This window comes from Lissotriton helveticus, chromosome 5_1, assembly GCF_964261635.1.
Source record: "Lissotriton helveticus chromosome 5_1, aLisHel1.1, whole genome shotgun sequence".
In the NCBI taxonomy this organism is placed as follows: Eukaryota; Metazoa; Chordata; class Amphibia; order Caudata; family Salamandridae; genus Lissotriton; species Lissotriton helveticus.
Genome location: NC_136065.1, coordinates 285,713,250 through 285,737,624, shown reverse-complemented (window position 1 = coordinate 285,737,624; position 24,375 = coordinate 285,713,250). Strand labels below are relative to the sequence as shown.

General features: G+C 47.4%; 1 pseudogene; it reads left to right on the top strand.

Moving 5' to 3' along the window:
* Positions 1-946: 946 nt before the first annotated feature.
* LOC144752449 (mitogen-activated protein kinase 11 pseudogene) lies at positions 947-1,966 on the top strand (annotated as a pseudogene).
* The last annotated feature ends 22,409 nt before the right edge of the window (positions 1,967-24,375 follow it).

Below are 24,375 nucleotides of genomic sequence, written 5' to 3'. Positions count from 1 at the left end.
GGAAATGTAACAAAAAGACTCGTACCTTTGCTTGTAATTTTTAAGATGACTACTTTATTTAAGTTATCTGTTTTTAAACTTGTTACCATTGTTGTTCTTTTGGTTATACAATGGTGCATGATTTTAATAGTTTGTTTTATATGTCTTTTGTAAACACAGCCCTGAAGAAGTCCCATCTGGGACGAAACGCGTCGGCTGTTCGTTTTTCTACCGTTGAAAAGAAAAAATAAAGGATTCAAACAAATAAAACCCTTTGGACATCATTGTTTTGTGCTATAACATTAATATGATTGTTCTTGCACATTTATAAATGTATGGTGCACCTGTGCTTTTTTTCATTACCCTAAATCAGGAACTGGGAAGGAGAAGGTTAAATTCCTCTATCAGAACGGGATTAAGAGCCCCTATTGAAATAAGTTGCCAATAGTAAGTTAGATGGCCTCTGCCCAGTATGTTAGCCCACCAGCCTCACAATAACCCTTGCCATTGGAAGCCCACCAGTAGAACCAATGGAGCTACAACAGACCAGCTGAAAGCCTACCTACAGAATGACACCAGCATTCTAGGGTCATCAATATCAAAACACTGGGAACGCTCTGTTTCCGCTTGAGTTACAGAGTGCATGCTAAGTGCTCGCCCTTGGATACTGCCATCCTAATTTGAACCAATTCCTGACCCGAGCCGCCGTCTAGCCAAACATTGCAACTGTAGTACTAGGTAATATAATTTAAACGTAGGCAGTCCAAGCCCCCCTTCAACTATCAATAATTGCAAGGTGCTTAAATCCACTCTGTGGTGGGCCTAGCCCTGATAAATTCCGAGTTCTGTGTATCTAGGTCTCTCAGCCAGTTTGTAGAGATTCAAATCGGGGGATGGCAAAGTCATAAAGGTTTTTTTATCCCTCCCTGTGAGCGGCGCCCAGTGCTGCCCCAGCGTCAGCATGAATATGTCGGTGGAATTGGGCTTTTACCAGGAGGAGCCTAACAAGAAGGTGTGGGAAGTGCCCGAAATTTACACCAAGCTCACCCCAGTGGGCTCCAGCACCTATGGCTTCGTCTGCTCAGCGTATGATACCAAAACGAGACCCAAGGTGGCAGTGAAAAAGCTTTTGCAGCCTTTCCAGTCACTTATTCATGCAAGAACCTACCGCCAACTGAGGTTCCTCAAGCACATGAGACATGAAAACGTGAACGTATTGCTTGATGTCTTTACACCTTCAATTTCGATTTTAACATTTTGATGAAATTTACCTTGTTAGATATTTGATGGGTGCTGACTTGAATAATATTGCGGAGTCACCGAAGCTAACAGATTACCATATACAGTTTCTTATATACCAGTTACTTCGAGGACTTCAGCATTTTTATTCAGTTTGACTTATACTCCGAGACTTAAAGTCTAGCTACCTATCTCTGAACGAAGACCCTGAGCTCAGGATTTTAGTTTTGAGTTAGACCGACAAATGGATAAGTAAATGGTGGGATATGTAGCAACAAGATGGTACTACTCTACAGAAATCATGTAAAGTTGGCTGCCCTACAATCAAACAGTTATAATTTGATTTCTTGGGTACATCGTCGAAGAGTTACTGAAAGGCAAGACCCTTTTCCAGGAAATAATTATATTGACCAGTTAAATGTGGTCATGGAAGTTGTGGGTATGCCATATTCTGAGCTTCTGAAGCAAATCTCCTCGGAGCATGGTCGAAAAAATATTGAATCCTTGCCACATTTGCGTCATCGAGATTTGAAACATGTATTCTGTGATGCCAATCGACTAGCGGTGGATCTTCTTGAGAATATGCTTATATTGGACACCGATAAGCAGATAACGGCCACTAAACCCTATTGTCCACCCTTACTTTCTGCAGTATCATGACCGGGATGATGAGGCAGAGGCTGGAGTTTTTGATGAGTCGACAGAGAATAAAGAACGTACCATCAAAGGAGTGGAAAACGTTTGTTAGCAAATGCCATGTCTTTGAAGCCACGTAATGTAAACTGAGATAAACATGACACGGACATGTGCAGTGGTTTGTTTAAAGTCTTAATTACCAATGACTTTTCACTGAATTTGAACAAGGCTAATGCTGTGAGGAAAGAAAACGGATTGAAGGGCCTCATTGTTTTCCATTATCTTTCTGAACTGCCTCCAGGTATGGGGTGCAGCAGCACCTGCCGCACCCCTAGTTCCAGCGCCTCTGAGTATATGTATATTTAAGGCACTAACTCTCCCACTCACTGCCCAGCCCTGACGCTGCTTTTTATGTAATTTCAGGGACAGAGTAAGGTCCGCCCGGGGCAGAACTGAAGGATGCCAGCCAATGGCATGTGAAGAAATGGAAACACATCATATTTACGGGTTTTCCTGGTCCCTACTGTGGGTTTGGGCAGTGGGCGTGATTTCAGGTGCACACAGTGCTCGAAACTGTAAAAAATGCCTCTGTTAACCCACACAGAGAGAGCGGGCCAGAGGCAGTGAGAGGGATCAGGGTAGGGTTGATAGGTCATTGTGAGAAGTGAAATGTACGTCAGGAGCCCATTCTATCACCCCTACATTATTACTGGCTCTTCAAAGCTTGGCTTCCACACTGTCAATAAAACATCATCAACACGACCATCTTCCTTCATCATCGACAACTCAAGAAACACTTGAAAGCATTCCTGTGCACAGATGCATTCCTCTCACATTGTGACTGCAAAAACTGCAAAACACTATTCGCCTACTCAATATTGTATCTAACCTGCATCCCATCTCTATGATTTTCCTATACCTTTCTTTTTTCGTTTTGTTATTTTCGTAGTGGTCTGAAGTACACATTTGGTGACAGTTAATGGGATTTAGAAAACGCCTTTAATACAAAAAGACCTATTTTGTAACAGGGAATCTGTGAATTTATTGAGCAAACAGTACCAGCATATCTCACTAGGGCTGTTATAAATATATTGGGACAGCATCAGCATCTCTCTGCAAGACAGACTTATTATAATGGGACAGTGCCGGCATCCATGGGCACCGCTGCCACACTAGTACAGAAAGAGCTACACTTCTCACCAGTACCAGTACTTCTTAGCGGACGAGTTGTGTCAGACAATGTCAACACTTCTTTAGCAGGACTGCCATACTTATGATGGGTTGTGCCCACACTTTCAGTAGGGTTGACATATTTGTGAACAATATAAGCACTTCTTCACAGGGCTACAATACTTTTTTTTTTTTTAAACTAAAACTTTAAAAATTGTTCTTGACACGGTCCTTTGTTTCATATTGCCGTTCCACCACTTTTACTGACCTCACGGTCCCCGTCTGTAAGAGTGGGGCCGCAGTGTGGTTCAGGTCAGCTGTCTAGTTGTTGCTCAGAGCGGATAAAAGGAGCGCTGGCCCGTCCTTGCAGCGTGAGAGTTGCGAGGGGGTGAACTAAACGCTGCTTGTAGGAGTGTGATTTACGTGTTTTTAAAAAAAACTAAAACTTTTAAAATTGTTTTTGACACTGTCCTTTATTTCATATTGTCGTTCAGCCACGTCTACTGACCTCGCGGTCCCCGTCTGTAAGAGCGGGGCCGCAGTGTGGTTCAGGTCAGCTGTCTAGTTGTTGCTCAGAGGGGATAAATGGAGCGCTGGCCCGTCCGCGCAGCGGGTGTGCCGGCTGCGCGCCAAGGCAAGCCCGTCTGCGCCCGTCAACGCCCGGAGCGTGCCCAGCAGCAAAACCCCCGGTTGGTTGGGGTCCCATCCTCTTAACAGAGCATAGATTATGGCACTGAGGAGAGGTGAGTGCTGCTCTCCAAAAATGTCCCTTACAGAGGAGGGTTGGGAGGGGCTTATATGCACCCACTGTGGTTTCCGGGTTTGCAAACACCCAGATAACACCGTTGAGGAGGAGGGTGGCAATACAGGGAGGAGGAGGAATGATGAGAAGGCTATGCGTGGGACGCCCTCTTCAGATAGCATTAATGCTACAGACAGTGTTAATTATAGAAGTTGCAATGGGGGGATGAGGCAGGCAGCGCAATTAAAATGTCAGTTGCTAAACATCCGATCCATGAGCAAGCACAAATACCATCTAGAATGCCTGCTCCAGGTCTCTCCAGGTTTTTCTGACGGAGATATGGACTAACCTGACCTCTGACCCGGACTGGAATATTGCTCTTCCGGCAGGGTACTCTGTGGTTAATCAGATAGGGCTGGCAGTGTAGGAGGTGAGATAGCAATTGTCCATCGTGATCATTTGAAAGTGCATATAGAGTCTATAACACAGCTGCCAGCCGAGGCAATGCGCTTTATACTGAAAATTAACAACATCCCCACCCTACAAGGAATACTTCTATATAGGCCGCCGGGCCCTAGAGCCCCTTTCTCTCAGGCGTTACAGATTTTGCTTGAATCATGTATAGATTCCAACTCACTCATTATTTTGGGGGACTTTAACTATCATTTGGAACTCAACAACAACTCGGATACTAGTCGGCTGCCTGACAATCTAGCAGGTTATGGCCTTCATCAAAAGGTAGTGGGTCCTACACATTCTGCGGGCCACACACTTGATGGCATTTTTGCCACAAAATCTGGATGTTACATTCTCTAATACGGCCCCCCTCCCATGGAACGATCATTCGGTGATCTAATTCAACATTCAGTTTTCACCATCGGTCCAGTCTGATATAAATAAACCAGCTAGTATTAAAATTAGATACTGGAATAAAATTCAAGGGGCTGAATTAGAGCAAGCCCTAAACAGCTGTCCGCCTATTCAGGACTTGGATAACAATGAGGCGGCATGCCAGTTTAATAACTGGATAGCTGCGACGGTAAATAGAGTGGCCCCTGAGAAAGTTACTAAATTAAGAAGAGTGCGGGCATCTTCGCCGTGGTATGGTACTCAGTTGAAAGAGTTGAAAGTTACATATAGGAAAGCCGAACGGGTATGGAGAACTGAATATAGTAGGGAGCATAAGATAATATATAATAGAGCTTTACAATTGTATAAAGAAGGTATCATACAGGCCAAAAAGATTTACTTTTCAACAAAAATAGAGGAGGGCACTAACTCCACCAAGGAACTTTTCAAAAATATTCAAGTGCTATCAAGACCAAGTCAGAACACACAATTTATTCCAGACTCTGGTTTATGCACTAAAATGGCGATTTTTTTTCAAACTAAGATACAAACGATCTATGATGACCTTCGGATTAATAGGCAGACAAAAGACAATGGCCAAACTACCATAATAGATGATAAGTTGCAGCATTGTCAGTTAAATATGTTTAGCACATTGTCTCCCGCTGAAGTAAATAAACTCCTGCTATCCACTAAGTCAGGATCTCCGAGGGATCCGTGTCCACCTACTGTCATGCATATGGTGTCGGGGAATATTAGTAGACACTTAACTCCCATCTTAAATCAAGTCATACAATCCAGTCTGGAAAAAAGCCTGTATTAGACCTATTCTCAAAAAGCCGCAGCTCGATCCACTGGAGGCCAAAAATGATCGACCTATCTCTTGTCTGCCAATTGCAGCCAAGATTCTTGAGAGGTCAATAAATCAGGAGCTGTCGACCTACCTAGACACCACAACCTGTTGGATATAAGTCAGCACGGATTTCAGTCAGGTCATTGGACCGAGACCGCGCTAGTTTTGACATCAGAGGACATTAGGAGACAGGTGGATGGGGGGTGGGGGTAGAGCGATCCTTATCCTCCTTGACCTATCGGCAGCCTTTGACACCGTGAATCACACAGTGTTAGTGCAGCGGCTGAAGGGGGTGGGGATTGGAGAGGCGGTTCTGTCCCTCCTAGTGTCTTTTTTTGAGGCTAGGGAACAGACTCTGCACTCGGAAAATGTGAAGTCTGAAACATTCCTCCTGCCTTGCGGAGTCTCTCAGGGATCGGCACTGTCTCCGACTCTATTTAACATCTATGTCACCCCTCTCGCCAGTCTCATCAGACAGCATGGGCTTTCGATTGTGTCCTACGCAGACAACACACATATTATCATCTCTGTATCACATCAGGTGGCGTCTGCGTCTGCGAGTTTCCATGCATGTCTGACTCACATCATGATGATCAACAACAATCTGAAAATAAACACGAACAAGAAGGGGCGTGGCTTGTCCGGCAGCGATGGCGACTGTGTTCTAGGCTCGCTCCAGCCAGCCCTTTAATATCCTGGTCACAAATCCTGCCCTGAGCGTTGTTACTTGACCACCGGCTGCCGGAGACCCTGCTCGTCCTGTTGGCGATCCTCCAATTTCCTTGGGGCTCCCGGAGCGTTGTGAGGCGACCCGAGGCGTGGGGGCGGCCTGGTGAGCTTCGGGGAAGGCGGAGCCGGGGCCTGGAGTTCCGCGACTGGTCGAGGTTGTGGTTCTTGGGCCGGCAGTGGTGTGCTGGTGCACACGCATTCGGAGAGTACCCGGTGGATGACCGCGCTCCCTAGCTCCGCTGCTGGGGCTCTGAGTGGACGGACCAGACGAAGAGAGCCGGGAGGACGGGCGCGAACAGTCGGCTGGCCCTGTGGAGGACGGCGGCCATCTTGGGCGCCCCGGGTCGACAGTAGTGATTGCTGCGGGCTGTATCCTAGGACTGGCCGCCTGCAGTGAGTGTGGCTGAAGAGGAGGGGCAGCACTGCCGACGGCGGCTTGGTGGGGCGGCTGCCGGTCGGGTCGGCCCGAGTTGCCCGGTAGCTGAGGAGTGTATGGTGGCTGCTCTATTGTGCCCTATTGAGACTGAGGTGGGTCCCCCCAGCGGAGAAGCGGGCCGCTCGCTCTTCTACGTGGAGTGACTGGGATTGGTGAACCGCCTCCTGGCGATCCTGCGCTGCCCGTGGAAACGTCTGGCTGGACCAGGGGGTCCTGAGTGGTCTGCTTATCAGCCCGGGCTTGCGGTGGTGCATTGGCTCCATTGTGGTGTGGGGCTGGGGTCACAGGGAACCAGGTAGTGAGTGCGCCTGTTCCTTCCTCCCCCCCCCCGAGTGTGTCACATGGTCCTCCTGTGAGGTGGGGGTGGCCCTAACTTGGTGGTACTCGGCGGCCAGGTCGCGGCGACTGTGGGAGCAGCGGACATTGTTAACGGGTGGAGCTGTCCTTGCAACTTGGCAAGGTGTGGTTTAGGGGCTGCTGACGCTCCAATAGATACGCCCGGCGGCCTGCAGCGAATCGGTGGTCGGTGCGGGCCACAGTACACGGACCGGAGCGGGGTCCCTTGGTGAAGTGGAGGAGGCGGCCGGCCGACTCTCTTGGTGGGCTAGCTGATCCCTGCCTGGCCGGCTTTGACGGTCATTGGAGTGGGGAGTCCTATCGCCTGGTCTGCCCGGCACTGCAGCAATGACACGGGATCGTACTGGTGGCGGCCACTCTAAGCAAGGGACCCTCGATAAATTCACGGAGGCGGGCCAGGCCTCTTAGGACTTTGTAGAACCACCACGAAGAAAATCGTGTAGTAATTGCCAAGTCACACCCCATGTTGAAAAACTCTTAGTGAGCGATAACATTGCATTCCACATTTGTTTCTATTGACATAAGTGGATAAATGTGATTACTATTGTAAGTGACCGAACAGAACTTTTTTGAACGTCATCCCTTGTTTTTACTTATAAAATAATGTAACTGCATTGAAGTAGTCCGGAGAGGAAGCGTATGTCACTGTGGATTCCCTTCAGTTTATAAATGTGTATGTTAATTTAAAAAAATATATATATCTACATTTTTAAAGACTATTGTAGACAACATTTGTGATAGGTTTATTTGCTGTAGCAAATTCTGTGGCGTGTCAAAGATAGCAGTGTGTATGGAGTGTCATTTGTTGAAGATTTTTTTGATGAAAAAAAAACAGGTAAAATATTACAGAAAGGGTGAGAGCAGAGGGCTGATGGGAATTTTACTTAATCCCTACAGCCTAAGTGTCTCTGGCAGCCATTCCTCGACTCCCTGCTTGCATGAGGCTGGAATGGCATGCCAGAGAGAGTTCCAGTGAGGGCTCTAGTGAGGGTTCCAGTGAGTGTTCTAGTGTGGGTTCTAGTGAGAGTTCCAGTGAGTGTTCTAGTGAGGGTTTCAGTGGGGGTTCTAGTGAGGGTTCCAGTGAGGGTTCCAGTGAGGGTTCCAGTGAGGGTTCCAGTGAGTGTTCCAGTGAGGGTTCCAGTGAGGGTTCTAGTGAGGGTTCCAGTGAGTGTTCTAGTGAGGGTTCCAGTGAGTGTTCCAGTGAGGGTTTCAGTGAGGGTTCTAGTGAGGGTTCCAGTGAGGGTTCTAGTGAGGGTTCCAGTGAGTGTTCTAGTGAGGGTTTCAGTGAGGGTTCTAGTGAGGGTTCCAGTGAGGGTTCCAGTGAGTGTTCCAGTGAGGGTTCCAGTGAGGGTTCTAGTGAGGGTTTCAGTGAGGGTTCTAGTGAGGGTTCCAGTGAGGGTTCCAGTGAGGGTTCGAGTGAGTGTTCCAGTGAGGGTTCCAGTGAGGGTTCTAGTGAGGGTTCTAGTGAGAGTATCAGATAGGGTTCTAGTGAGAGTTCCAGGGAGGGTTCTAGTGAGGGTTCCAGTGAGGGTTCTAGTGAGGGTTCTAGTGAGGGTTTCTGTGAGGGTTCCGGTGAATGTTCCAGTGAGTGTTCCAGTGAGGGTTCCAGTGTAGGTTCTTCTGTCTGCAACAGTCCAGTCTCTGACACTCTCCCCACTGGATAGGGAGCCTCTCTCTTATTCTGCACAGAGGCAGTCTTTCCCCATCTCAAGGGATACCTCTCTCCTCTGTAGTGTCTCTCTCCACGGCATGGTGGGAGCATCCCTCTCCTCTGAAGGCGGATCCAGTAGCCACTAGAGAGGATGGAGGCCTCTTATAAGTGCAGTGGGACCCTCTCCCTCTCTTCAGTAGAGAGGGGGGAGAGCCTTTACACCGCAGAAGGTCAATCTCTCTCCTCTCTAGAAGCCCTCTTTCTTCTGTGCGGAGGGTTCCTTTGCCCAGTGAAAAGTAAGAAGATCCTCTTTCCCGCCCTAGAGCAGAGGTAAAGCTGGCCCTCTCTCCAGCGCAGAGGTACCACTCCATACCAGAAGGGAGGGAGGCCTTGCTTATAGCAGAGCAGAGGGAAGCCGACTCTATAGCAGAGTGGAGGGAGGCCCGGCTCTATGGCAGAGGGGAGGTGGCCCGGCTCTACAACAGAGGGGAGGGAGGCCCGGCTCTATAGCAGAGGGGAGGAGGCCCAACTCTCATAGCAGAGGGGAGGAGGCCTGGCTCTATATCCGAGGGAGGGAGGCCCGGCTCTATAACAGAGGGGAGGAGGCCCGGCTCTATAGCCGAGGGAGGGAGGCCCGCATCTATAACAGAGGGGACGAGGCTCGGCTCTATAACAGAGGGGAGGAGGCCCGGTTCTATAACAGAGGGGAGGAGGCTCGGCTCTATAGCCGAGGGAGGGAGGCTCGGCTCTATAACGGAGGGGAGGTGGCCCGGCTCTATAGCAGAGGGGAGGAGGCTCGGCTCTATAGCAGAGGGGAGGTGGCCCGGCTCTATAGCAGAGGGGAGGAGGCTCGGCTCTATAACAGAGGGGAGGAGGCTCGGCTCTATAACAGAGGGGAGGAGACTCGGCTCTATAACAGAGGGGAGGGAGGCCCGGCTCTATAACAGAGGGTAGGAGGCTTGGCTCTATAACAGAGGCAGAGGAGGCTTGGCTCTATAGCCGAGGGAGGGAGGCTCGTGCTCTATAACAGAGGGGAGGAGGCTCGGCTCTGTAGCAGAGGGGAGGTGGCCCGGCTATATAGCAGAGGGGAGGAGGCTCGGCTCTATAACAGAGGGGAGGAGGCTCGGTTCTATAACAGAGGGGAGGTGGCCCGGCTCTATAGCAGAGGGGAGGGAGGCCCGGCTCTACAGCCGAGGGAGGGAGGCCCAACTCTATAACAGAGGGGAGGAGGCTCGGCTCTATAACAGAAGGGAGGAGGCTCGGCTCTATAGCAGAGGGGAGGAGGCCCAACTCTCATAGTGGAAGGTAGGAGGCTCGGCTCTATAACAGAGGGGAGGAGGCTCAGCTCTATAACAGAGGGGAGGAGGTTATGCTCTATAGCAGAGGGAAGGGTGGCCCGGCTCTACAGCCGAGGGAGGGAGGCCCAGCTCTATAACAGAGGGGAGGAGGGGCTCTATAACAGAGGGGAGGAGGCTCGGCTCTATAGCAGAGAGGAGGGAGGCCCAGCTCTATAACAGAGGGGAGGAGACCCGGCTCTATAGCCGAGGGAGGGAGGCCCAGCTCTATAGCAGAGGGGAGGTGGCCCGGCTCTATAGCAGAGGGGAGGAGGCTCGGCTCTATAACAGAGGGGAGGAGGCTCGGTTCTATAACAGAGGGGAGGTGGACCGGCTCTATAGCAGAGGGGAGGCCCACCTTTATAGCAGAGGTGAGGAGGCCCAGCTCTCATAGTGGAGGGTAGGAGGCTCGGCTCTATAACAGAGGGGAGGAGGCTCGGCTCTATAACAGAGGGGAGGAGGTTCTGCTCTATAGCAGAGGGGAGGGAGGCCCGGCTCTACAGCCGAGGGAGGGAGGCCCAGTTCTATAACAGAGGGGAGGAGGCTCGGCAATATAACAGAGGGGAGGAGGCTCGGCTCTATAACAGAGGGGAGGAGGCTTGGCTCTATAGCAGAGGGGAGGGAGGCTCAGATCTATAGCAGAGGGAGGGAGGCCCAGCTCTATAACAGAGGGGAGAAGGTCGGGCTCTATAGCCGAGGGAGGGAGGCCCGGCTCTATGGCAGAGGGGAGGGAGGCCCGGCTCTATAGCAGAGGGGAGGGAGGGTTGGCTCTATGGGAGAGGGGAGAGGGGTCCAGCTCTATATCAGAGGGGAGGGAGGCCCGCTCTATAACAGAGGGGAGGGAGGCTCGGCTCTATAGCCGAGGGAGGGAGGCCTGGCTCTATAGCTGAGGGAGGGAGGCCAGGCTCTATAACAGAGGGGAGGAGTCTTGGCTCTATAGCTGAGGGAAGAGGGGCCCGGCTCTATATCAGAGGGGAAGAGGGGCCCAGCTCTATATCAGAGGGGAGGAGGCCCGGCTCTATAGCCGAGGGAGGGAGGCCCGGCTCTATAACAGAGGGAAGAGGAGACCGGCTCTATATCAGAGGGGAGGGAGGCCTGGCTCAATAGCAGAGGGAAGGAGGCCCGGCTCTATAACAGAGGGAAGAGGGGCCCGGTTCCATAGCCGAAGGAGGGAGGTCCAGCTCTATAGTCGAGGGAGGGAGGCCCGGCTCTATAACAGAGGGGAGGAGGCTCGCTCTATAACACAGGGGAGGAGGCTCGGCTCTATAGCTGAGGGGAGGGAGGCCCGGCTCTATAGCAGAGGGGAGGGAGGCCCGGCTCAATAACAGAGGGGAGGAGGCCCGGCGCTATAACAGAGGGGAGGGAGGCCCAGCTCTATAGCAGAGGGGAAGGAGGCCCGGCTCTATGGCAGAGGGGAGGGAAGCCCGGCTCTATAACAGAGGGGAGAGGGGCCCAGCTCTATATCAGAGGGGAGGGAGGACCGGCTCTATCGCTGAGGGAGGGAGGACCGGCTCTATAACAGAGGGAAGGATGCCGTCTCTTTAACGCAGAGAGGCCAGCTTCCCAGTGGAGGGGAAGAAAGTCCTATGTCCAGTGCAGTGGGACGCTCGCTATTATACAGAGGGTATTTTCCTAGTGCTGATAGAGCATCTCTCCAGAAGAGAGGAAGAAGGCCCACTGCTGAAGGCGCCTCTCTTGTGCTGAGTGGTCTGGAAGGATAGTTTTGCTCCAACGCACAGAGATCTTCTCTCCAGTAGGGGAGAGGGTATCCCCTTCTCCAGTGCAGAGTGAGGATCTCTTTTATACAGAGGGACAGGGCTGGCGCTAGGAATGGGCAGTGTGGGCATCTGCCCAGGGCCTCGCACTCAGCCCACCAGCATGGGGCCCGAACCGATCGAGTGCCCTGTTGTTTCCCTGCCTCCTTGTAATTAGGGTCTATGGGAGTGGTCCCCTCCCTGGGCCTCTCAGGGATGGTGTCTGGAGGCCTTGGGGAGGGAGATGCTTCCCCTTGTCCCAATTGCAAGGAGACCCATTCAGAGACACTGCGGGAGGCCCATTGTACAGGATTATAGCTCCCCCACAGTGTTAACTCTCAGCCCACACGCAATTCTTAAACCTATCAGGCTGGAGTGTGAGAATTGCTTGTGGGCTGAAAGTCAAAACTGTGGGGGCGCTAAAATCCTGTACAATTGGCCTCCCGCGGTGTTTCTGAATGGTTTCTTTGCAAGGGGTCACTTAAGTACATTAGAAGGGCCTCGCGCATTCCCTTAAGTAAATTAGAGGGGCCTCGTGCATTCCCCTTTTGGCCCAGGGCCTCGCAAATCATAGAATCGGCCCTGCAGAGGGATCTCCTTTCAGTGCAGAAGGACACTCTCTCGCGCAGAGAGGAGGAAGGCCCTAGCTCTCTCCAGTGCATATCCAGGGCTCGAGTCAGGGTACCACGCGGGTGGACGGCGTCCACCCACTTATTTTACCGGGAGCTCGATAACTGGAGCAAGTGGAGCCACACCTTCACTCTTTGGCCTCTCTGGGGCGAGATCGGAGCTCATTCAGAACACTGCTCACACGCTGGCTTCTCTGATGCAATCGCATCTAAGGGGTGAGTGAGGGGAGGCAATGAGTCTGATGGTGCAAGCCACCTTCCGGTCGTGACGTCAGCGTCCCCCCACTTCTTTTTTTAAGACTTGTGCCCAGGGACCGTCCCTCCAGCAGAGAACTAGGTCCTGTCGGCTGTGCAGGGGCCCACTTTTCTGTGCAGATTTTTTTGGGGGGCAGAGAATACGCTCTCCAGCAGAGGAGGAAATCCTCTCTTCAGTGGGGAGGGTGCACCTCTCTTCTGCACATAGGCAGTCTCTTTCGTCTGCACAGCCGCCTTCTTTCTCCCTGTGTAGTGAAACCCTCCCCTGTTCAGAGTGATCTCTTTGCAGCAGGGCCTTTCTCTCCACTGTGAATGCACCCTCTCTCCGGTAGACAGGGAGGGGGCTGTCCCGCCTGTACCGAGGTCTGTCGCCTCTTTCTTTCATATGTGCAGACGTATCCTTTCTCCAGCAGAGAGGGAGGAGATGCTCCCTCCCTGGTGGCCCGGGCAGAAGCGGCTCCTGCCTGACCCATCATGTTAATTAAATAGACAATGAGAATACAATCAGCCAGACCCCGGGGCTTCCTTCCATAACATGCTCATCTCGCCGCTGCTCAGCTGCCGAGTTAATTAAATGGTGGATATGTCTAAGGAGCGCAGCGGCAGTCAAGGGGTTCATGTGAGCGCGGCTTTCAGCCAACTCACTGAGCCACAGGTAGCTGAACCCGTTGTTGGTCAGTTGTGTGTGCGCGGCGGCGAGACCACCTTGATTGTTTATTAGTCATGTGTAGTGTGAGGGCGCGCGCTTGTTTACTGATCGCGTGTACGAATGAGTGCGCGAGGACGCCTTACTCATCATCCAGGTTAGGGTGAACCTGGTCACCTGTATGAATGAGCGGGGGGATGGGGGGACACCTTGCTTGTTTATTAGCCAAGTTTAGTGTGAAGGAGGGAGCGAGGTTATTTTTTGGTCACGTGCATGTGTGTGTTGGAGGGCACCATGACTGTTTACGTTAGGAATAGTGTGTGAGGGCGCGGAGTTTATTTAATGTGGCGTGTGAGGGCAGTAAACAAGGTTAGTGGCTCATGCACGGTGAGGGATACTAGGCCTTCACATTCGGTCTGATGTATCGTGCGAGGTCGAGGTGGGGGAACCAGTAAATTAACAGGGAACCCGAGCAAGAGTCTGGTTCGACTCTTAAAGTCCATGCACGAGCCGCGCCCTGAAACTATTTGCAGGTAAATCATACAGCAAACATCACGTAAAATATGAGACAGTCTCTTCAAAATTCCAAAAAGTGTATTTATTATGTGGAAGCTTTGACTTTAATATGTCACGTTATAGCACAGAACTAGTGAACTCAGAAGCAAGACAGTCGTCATGTAAGCCCTGTACGTGGGACAGATTTTTATAGAGCAACTTTATAGTCTATTAAATCCAACACAATAGGTTTTTGTACAACTGCTATTATGAATTTTCATATTTGAAAGTGCTTTCATAGGCGATAATGAAGAAATAGGAATTTTAGGTAAATAAAATATTTGCCTAAGATCACACAATTTAAGCAGGGCAGCCATGCTTTATCCAGGTTTTCTGGTATCGCTTTGTACAAACCAGCCAATGAATGGGTGTCTACTTGTCTTTCCTTTTTTATGTAAAGGTTTTGTTTTCACATCTTTGTATTTTTTTATAGAGAGTGAACTTGACCCAAAGGCATTGGTTAGTGGTGTAGGTGTGTTGTGTGGGGACCATTCAGTTTGTTCCTTGGACCAGATGTGGCCTATAAATAGCACTAAGCTTGCTCAGAAGTTGTGCAGCTTTGAATCTCCTTCTTTCTGGTGGATGTCCCATTTTCCCCTTTGTAAAGGACTTTCGCAAGTACTTCTTTTCTTTGTGGGTTCCTAAAAAGAGAGGAAATTCTTGTTCGCCTTTCAGACAACCTTGACTTGACTTGATTGTTGTATTTCCAGAGTCAATCAGCACATGCATGTCAATCCTAGGATATCTTTCCCAAAATGTCCACAAAGGAATTTAAGATGTTGCTTCCCCAGAGAAGTTGTTTGGCAGAAGCACACATGGCTGAACCACGGGTGCCTCTGCAACGTGGTCCCAACAACGAATTTGTCTTAATCACGCATTTCTTTACCAAGGATGCTTTTCGTTGTAAAGGCATCTTTGTTAAGCCAATATGCGTGGTAAATTGCCACTACCACGACCCCCTCCTCTCTGCCTTAAGCCCTAAAATCCTATCCCACTACCTCGTTCCCCAAATCTGAGTCCTAAAACCAACGCCAACCTTTTCTTAAAACTACCCTGCCCCCTACCAAAATCTACCCTGACCCCAGCTCCCGCCCTGAGCCCTGAAACATACTCCAAGCTACCCTTAAAATGACCCCTTCCCCTACCCTGAGGTATAAAACTCTGCCCTCTTTAAAAACTACCCCAACATCCCTGCCCTGAACCCTAAAAGCGACCCCATTCCTAAAAACGCCCCAACAAACCTGTCCCCAACCCTTAAAACGACCCCAACCCCCCCTACCCTGAGCCCTAAAATCCTGCCCCTTTTTAACCCCTTCGATGCTCATGACGAGCTCAGCTCGTCATGAGTTACACCTCTCGTACACTCATGACGAGCTGAGCTCGTCATGAACCGCGGGTTTTTGTAATCTTCAGGGCACCGCGGTAAATCTGACCCCGGTTAAGGCGTTAAAAAGACTGCCCAACCCCCATGCCCTGAAACCTAAAACCGAGCCCCACCCCTAAAAACTACTTCCCCAAACCCAGCCCCAGCCCTTAAAACTACACCGGCCCTCCCCCCGCCGTGAACCCTAAAACCGACCCCCACGCTACCCTTAAAACGACCCCTACCCCCACCCTGCAGCCTAAAACCCTGCCCTTTACCAAAAACTACCCTGACCCCGGCCCAGAATCCTAAAACTGAACCCCACACCTAAAAACTCCACCACCCCAAACCTGCCCCAACCCTTAAAACTACCCCAAACCCCCTCCCCCCCACCCTGAGCCCTAAAATCCTTCCCCCTTTTAAAAAGACTGAGGACCCCCCTGCCCTGTACACTAAATTGAACCCCACCCTTCAAAACTACCTCCTCTCCCAAACCCAGCCCTTAAAACTACACTGGCCCTCCCCTCCACCCTGAGCCCTAAAATCTTGCCCCTTCACAAAAACTACCCCGACACCCCTGCCCTGACCAACCCCCACGCTACCCTTAAAATGACCCCCACCCCCGCCCTGAGGCCTAAAAACCCTCCCCCTACCAAAAACTACCCTGACTCCAGCCTCCTACCCTTAGCCCTAAAACGTACCCCACACTAACCTTAAAACAACCCCTACCCACGCCCTGAGGCCTAAAACCATGCCTCCTTTAAAAAACTACCCTGACCCCCCGCCCTGAAGCCTAAAATCGCCCCACCCCTAAAAACTACCCTAACCCTACCCCAACCCCACTTACCTGTCCGAGTCCGGAGCTTCCTGTTCTGACGCTTCCTCTTCCTCTCCCCGCCCATCCGGACACTGACCACTATTTACCTTAACCACACATATGCATGGTTAAGGCAGATCCGTGGCTCAGGCAAGCGTTGTTACACTTGCAGGGAAATGGCACACATGGCTCAGCCTGCATTTTAAAAGCCTTTTCCTCCCTTTCTCCCCAAAGATAGTCATACCAGTCGTATCCCTCTTGCTAGTAGTCATTTTATCCTACTTTTACTGGGATGCTGGGCCACTTAGTTCTCTCTTCTGGCCAGTAAATGTATAGATCTTGGCCGTGGGGATAATTATCACAAAGATGCTTTCCTTTATCAAAGAAGAGACTTCCAAAGTAAGCAAATTATTAATCTTCCTCTCCTTAAGGATTGGTGAGACTTCCAAGGTGGAAATGTTTTTAAGACGACTATTCCACTGAAGTCAGTAGTATTTTCCCACTAAGATCACCGGACACTTTTAATATTCGTTGCTCAATCTAACAGGCCTGGAGTCTGAACATACCGCTATATGTATCAAGCTATTTAGCATTCGCAAAGGCCGAAATTCTGCGAATTTCGGCCTTTGCGAATGCTAAATAGACAAATGGAATGTATCAAACAAGTTTGATGCAAAATAAGGATTAGCAAAATTTGCTAATCCTTATTTTGCGATTGCACTTAAGGAATTGCAAATTTTGCGATTCCTTAAATGCAATGTATCAAACAAATATTATGGAAAAAATGCCATTAAGGATTAGCAAATTACCACCAACTTCTAGTTGGTGGTAATTTGCGAATTCTTATCAAAAAGCTTTTTTGAAAAAAACCAAAGGTGCCATATGACGCCCATACATGCCCTTAGGGCATGTATGTGCGCCATATGCCCCCAAATGTCTTTTTCAGGGGTGCAGCAGGGTGTTCTTGAGACACCCCTGCACCCTTGGAAAAATCCCTAATTTGCGATCAGCAAATTGCTAATCGCAAATTGCACTTTCATTCCTATGGGCCTCCTGGCCCATGGAAATGAAGGGGTAATTTGCGAATGACAATTTGCTAATCTCAAATTAGGAATGCTAAGGAATCGCTATTGGAAAGCGATTTTGTACATACATACCGTTTTGCATTTCCTAAATAGCGATTCCTTAAAATTCGCTATTTAGGAAATGCAAAATGGTTTGTTGATACATATAGCGGATAATCAGGTATTCTTATGTTATATTCTCTTTGTAATGTGAACCATCACCAAGGGCTTCGAAGCGCCTCTAATGAGGTATCCTGCTGTCGAGTTCCAAGATTTGTCCTAACCTGATGAGTGAATCTTCTGAGAGTAACTGAGTGGGACAACATTTCCACATTTTCAGTGCACAAAAAGAAAAGCAATGACCTCCTGATGTACTCGTCCAAGACTCTAGCTAGGAACTATTAAAAGGTTTAAAAAAAGAGAGCAGGGCACTCCCTGAGACCACTGTCTCTGAATGCATTTGTTAATGAAGGTAGGAGCCTCCCCATAGCGATGCTTGTGCACCAGGCACAGAACATTGAAAAAGATCCTTTCTTTGATAGGCAGCCAATGTAATTGTTGCAGAATGGGTCTAGCATGGGGAGTGGATAGAACACCGGAGACTAAGTGTGCCTCGGAGATTTATATAACCTGAAATGTATGATTAAGGTAAAAAGCAATTCCAAATGCAGAGAATTTGCAAAATCCAGTCATGGATCTACAAGATGATCACTATCATATACCTTCCCCAAAAAGGAGTGATGTGGAAGAACTTTCCTGGAAGTTTTACTTGATAGCTACACGCTAAGACCATGATTGAAACTTGGTTAGATGATGTAAGTTGAGAGTCTATCTCCACACCCAGACTTTTAACTGTGTTTGTAGGCCCTCTAACTTGAACACCTAGCTGGACAGTGTGAGAAATGTGAATGAAGAGTGCCTTTATGAAATGTACATATCGGCTTCAGATTCAGTAAAAGTATCAATTCACTGGGCTCTGTGTAAGGCTGCTTCCATCTTCCTTGTCACCAGTGCAGGCATGGCTCTTTTTGTGATCTTGAAGAGTCTGCCCGTGATCAAGTTTCAGGATAACAGGACAATTCCTTCATCAACTGTAGACCAAGGTTCCCGAGTGGGCAGCTCCAGAATCGAGGCGTGTGCAGCCGGCTGAGGTCAGTGAACCAGTCACAAGAGTCTCAGAGCCGAGAACCTGGCTAGCGGATTTTTCTTCCACGACCCATGTTTCTTGGAATGGTGTAGCTAATATTGTTCATTCTTAAATTTGGCTGACATAAAGAGCACAAAGGCAGAGCTTACAAGACTACATGTTTCTTCTTAAAGGAAGAAATTCTTGTGGTTTTGCTAGGTGAAGTACTGTGTGATATTCAAGCTGATGTAGACCACCATTGTACACTAATACAGTATACCACCACTTACAGTATCCTTTATTCTGTCTAATACTATCACAACTACAAATAATGTTTCCTAGTTAAGAATGGCAAAAAAATGGTTGACACCCATTGAAAAATACACTGCCAACATGCATAACTTCGTTTTGAAAATAATTTTTATTGAACACTTCTAGGATTGCTAGATTGCAAATTAGAACATGCACACAATTCTAGGACATTTATAAATATGCCCAAATGTCAGGAACACCGGTTCTGATGCCTCGTCCAAACTTATGCTGGTCTCCCAAGATCCAGCCAGGTCCCGATGTATATACTAGTGACTTCTTCCTTCTCTTCTGCAAGTGATACACCACCTAATCATGGTTCCACTACTTTCCACTGCACTCACCTGAGAAAATCAAAAGGACCAAAAGCACCAATAATGTATAGCTATTATGAACTTACTGTTCCCATCCTATAAAACAGAAGATCTGCTTAAAGGCAGTTGGCAACTGCAAGCAATGCATTGTTATAACTCATAGTATGAGGATAACAATGCTGTCACTTTTGTGCGACTTTGTGTCATTGAGCATTGAGTTGTGAGCTGCTTGGTCAGTTGTGTGTGTGAGTGTGTGTGCATGCGTGTGTCTGTGTGTGTGTGTGTATAATCCAGATTGTGAGGGCCGGTTTGGTCCTCATAGTATTGATAAGCATTTACAAAACCAAACTAACACTACTCTTGTGAGGACGTGTGTGTGTGAGGGCCGGTCCTCACAATGTTTTTAGTTATTTTCGAGAGAGAGACTCGAAAAACTAAAAAGCGCAGCTATATTTGCCTCAGTCCGCTTCCCAGTATCAAAGCACGAATGGAGGTAGAACAGTAAATACACATTGTTACAGTCAATAGCCTGTTTTCATAATGCTAAATATGAAATGTGTGTCACTGTTGAGAGAAGTGAACTGCCTTCCTATTGACTAGATTTCTTCAGTCTCTTTTTAGTTGTACTGGTGTTATAGACCCTAAGATACTAGATTCATCACCTGCAGATAGTAAGATAGCTATCTGAACCCATCAATGAAACAGTCACACCTACAGTATCACTACTTAAAAAATACAGCAGTACATGTGCTTGTCCTATTGCTAGGCTCATGAAGCGTTGTTTTGTATTGTGGATGTATTGGCTTCACACTGTGGTGCCCTCAGTGTATTTGATACTTGTCTGTCTCCGGTCACTCTGGAACCATAAATAGCACAGCTCTAAGGTGAAAGGGACCATACAAAGGGCTGTAAAAGCTAAACAAAAACATACAAGATAAGGTGGAACAACTTAATATAGTATGAGGTTCCACTGGTGAGATGCTCTGTGAGTTTTTGGACCACTTCTCCAACTCTAGTAATAAGACGGAGAATCTCCTACACCTACACATTCAGTTTGGCGGTACCATTGTTATTCTGACAGCAGGGGCGTAACGCAGGCCCTTGCAGCCTCTATGGCACAAGGCCCTCTCAAACCTTCAGGGGGGCACCAAGCCTTCAAGGAGCCTCCATTCAGCTCAAGGTCAATTAAGGTGTGTGAGATATGGGAGACTCAGTGGGCCGTCATCACATTCTGCAGGTGTGAAGGGGGGCTTGAGGGGGCGGCCGACCACCGGGAGGCTCCCCCCCCGGGCTGTTTGGGAGGGGCGGTGGGGGGAGGTTATTGGACCACCAGCGTCCATTTTGTGTATTGGGCTGGTTTTAGTATAGCCCAATTGCAGCCCAACGTATAAATGCGTTGGGCTGCCCCTCCCGGCCACCATTTTGTCATTGGTGACCTGGTGGCTGGGAGTGTAGCGTAGGGAATTTTTGTCCCCTCCCTCCCTCCCTTCTATTCTGTTAGCTTTTGTTTTTTTTTTTGTTTTTGTTTCCGGGGGCTTTTCAGTTTCTGGCTGGGCCTTCGGTCCTCAATTTCTTTTTATAGGGCCTTTTTGTTGGTTCTGGTGCGCAGGGTAGTTTATGTATTGTCGCGTGGAGCAGGTGCTGTGTTTTTTGGTTATGCGGGGATTGGTGGAAGTTTTGCCAGGGTTGGCTGAGTTTTTGGATTGGATTGTTATCGTGGGGTCTTCGACAGGGATTGTTTGAGCAGGTTTATTATTGGGGCATTTACAGTGTTTGGGTGTTCGTAAATGGTGAAAGGGCAAGCAGGGGATTTGTGTTTTAATAGATGTTAATTTTATAAGCATATGTGTTGTTTTTGAATTATGATATTGTATGATGTAATGTTGGAATGCTGGGGGGGCGGGGCTCAAAGATCTTTTAGGGGCGGGGGAGGGGATACGGGTTGAGTTATACGTCATAGTTAGTGAGGTTTAGTTTTGTAAGGCTTAGCCGAGGTATTTGTATTGTAATGTGCACCTGTTCCAATAAAGTGGCCTTTTTCACACTTAGAAGTTGTCTGTGGTCTTCTCCCCCCCACCCCTCCCTCCCAAATGAGGGGGCGGGGGATATATTTGTGTTACGCCACTTGCTGTGCTGACGCACTGATGTTCCTGGTGTGCGCCGTTGACACCGTGACGCTTCGGTGCTTTGCATACCTCTGAGCTCAGCTTCCCGCGCGCAGCCAGGCGGAGGCCTGCTGCAGGGGGCACCTTGCTCAGATCTCGAACTTTAGAAGGGTGAGGGGGGAGATGGGCGTTGAGGTGGGAACGGATACAAATGGGATTGTTCACGGAGCTGCCCTGAGAGCTGGCTCCGATTAATAACGGTAATAACATGCCAGAAGGTGGGAGCAGTGTCCTCTGTAACCGCCGCCTGCCTCGACGCGGTGGCGCACTCCATAATGCAGCCGGTGTCAGTTTTTATTACTCTGGGCCTAGGAAGGGGTTAGACGGCTTCATTGGCGATTCCCCGTTAGACTGAGCACACGAGTTCGGTGCTCCTTAGCAGGACGTGCAGGCCATCAGTGCAGAAGCGTGTTTAGATCTATTGCTGCAATCTAGCCTGGCCGACCAATTTGCATTCCTGTGTACTGCTCCCTAGTGCCAAATCTGCACTAAGATTTATGCCTCCCCCGCACCCAGTACTCAGATGTACTGCTCCGCCCAGTCTGCAGTTAAGTGTCGGGCGTCTTCATATCCAGTCTGCATGTGATCCAGAGGCCTATAGGAAATATGTCATAAGCAACGCTACCTAATTCTATAACCTACTATATTAAACACTACTCTAACTCATGGACCCATTAATCAAATATGACATATTTTGACCTACTGAATCAGGTGGCCAAATTAAACTTATATACAACTTATTTACAATTTATATACATCCGCGGTAAAAGACAACATCATTTGAACAAATCCTAACTATTTAAATGACCACCATGGCGATGGCATCTAGCTAATAGTAACCCACACTTCTGAATAATCAAGACCAGCTTGTTTCCAAAAGTAAGATTTTATTAACTAATTTAGATTGTTGTGAATATAATTTTATAAATGTAATTTTATTAGAATCATAGTAAGCATATTTGAAAACATTATAGGAAATTACAGTTTCAAGCAAGAAATTTAAAGTTTAGCATTTCTAAAATCCTAAGTCCCTAGCTAAGTTAAAATAAATGGAAATAAAGTAAAGTCTTTATGGGTTCTTACGTGCTCCAAGCAAAGTCCGTCAGCACGACACCCTCATCTGAAAGTTGAAAAGCAGCAGCCAGCCCTAACCACGGATTTTTATACCTTTCTACGCTAGCTAATCTAAGTAAAGGAAATTTTCTGCAAAAGTCGATGTCCCATTGGTCCGAAAGTGACAAGTGACATGTCACCCCATATTTCAAAACTTCCATTCTGTCATATACTTTGAGACCATTGTCTTTATTGTACGTGTTCCAAAGCTTCCTTAGTTTGCAACAATTTTGAACAAGAGTTCTCACTGTCTTCATCTCACTTCCTCGGATGCCAAGTTATCAAAATGTTCTTTCTGCCGGTTTCTGACCTTGGCCATGTCCGACAAAAATAATGACAGCGCTTCTTCATTGTTAAGTGAATGTAACTTTCATGGAAAACTTTAGGGTGGACATCGTGCTTCAGGCAGAAATTGAATTCATCTTTTAGCAAACTCGAGCAAACTAGGCCCAAAAGCAGGCAACTTATTTTTCTAGTATAAAACAAACACAAGAAAAGTATTAATGAAAGAAATATTATTTTATTCTGTTTCCACCCTTAGTTTACTAATTAATTAACCCACCCTATTAGTCTAGTGTTACCTAGCAAGAAGCAAACAAATAAAGCAGCATTTTATATCTACCAGTCTTCATAAATCCATGAAATCTTATATGCACCTATAATAGTAGAAATAACATCACATAGACAAGGAAAGCAAAACAAGCGCATACCACTTTTTAATCTGCTGCCGTTAGTAATGACAAAAATGAAAACGACACAATTAATTTATTATTTTTGCACAAACAAAAGATGCAACAATAATGCACGTTTATGAGCACACATGTTAATATCCCCATGTATAAAATTTAATCTAAATTGAGTTAGCATAACACATCACAAATTATTAATATTATTAATTTATATTATGGAAGTGTGACTTCACGAGTTTAAACAAAATTTTATTTTCTATCTCGCTTCATCAACTCCCTCATCTGGTGATTAACAAATCACCACACCACAACCCAAAATTTGGAAAATTTAGACTACTAGGAAAATGATTCAAATTCATTTGAGTTAGTATTTCTAGAAATGTGTTTCTGCAAAATCCTTGCAATTGTCATACTGTGCTCTGTGTAATTCTTGTAACTCAATTTCCCTTTCTTCTTCTTTTTTAATTTTATAAATTCTTCTCTTTTCTTTCATTTGTTTCTTTCTCTTATGCAACAAACAACCAATTTTCATCAGAACAAATATGAATATTACCACAATCAAAGGTGCCAAAATCTTGCCAAGAATTGAACTTCCAATTTCATGGAACCAATTTTTTATAGTTTGAAATCTCTTTGAAAGCCTTTCTGAAAAATCTTCTTCTTCCAATGGAATTATCTCTGAATGCATTTCAGTAATATTCTTAATATACATCTCAATGTTCTTACTCTCATCAGGAATGTAAGTGCAACAATGTTGCACATGTAAAATGCCGCAGACTCCTCCCTCTTTTGCAAGGAGTATGTCTAAAGCAAGGCGATCTTGAATCACCATGGATCTAATTGCAATGACCTCAACATTCACTAATTGGAAACCATCAGCTGTATCTGTTGACAATCTGTCAACAATTGTGGACAATTTTCTAATTCTCCCTGCATTCAGGGTTATACCTACTAAAGGTATCACTGCTTCAAAAATATCTCCCAAAATTTCTGTAAAAGTTTCTCTTTTAGCCCTATTTACATAATTATTAATTTTGAACAAACCTTCTGTATTTCTATCAACATGAAAGATTTTAGGGAAAACAATCCCAACATAAAAAGTCCCATACCAGTGGTCAGGAAGGTTGTAGTAAGCTTTATCAACACAAACAAAATAAATCCCAGGGAAAATTGGATCTTTTCCACCTTTGAATCCCCAACCTCCCAAAATCTGATATGTATCTTCACAATTGCTCGCACCCACAAAATAATTATCAAAAAGTGTATTGTCTCTTCTAATGCAAAGCTTACCACTAATTGGTTTGTCTGTGTGAATTGCAGCGTTATCAAGCGTTTTACCATTTAACTTCTCATCCTCTTTTTGCCAGAACCTAGACTTAGTCTGCTTGACTATTTTATTTCTCTTGTAAATTGCTCTCCTCTCCTCAACTAGGTTCAAAAATTTCTTTCCTTCAACACTTAATTTGCAGGTTAGATTGTTTTTGTAAGCATACTCATATGTGAGCTCATTAGTAACAAGGAAAAATTCCCTCATCTGTTTGGCCTTTTTATGCTTATTTAAAGTAGCCTCAATTTTTAAATTAGCAAAAATTTCATCATAA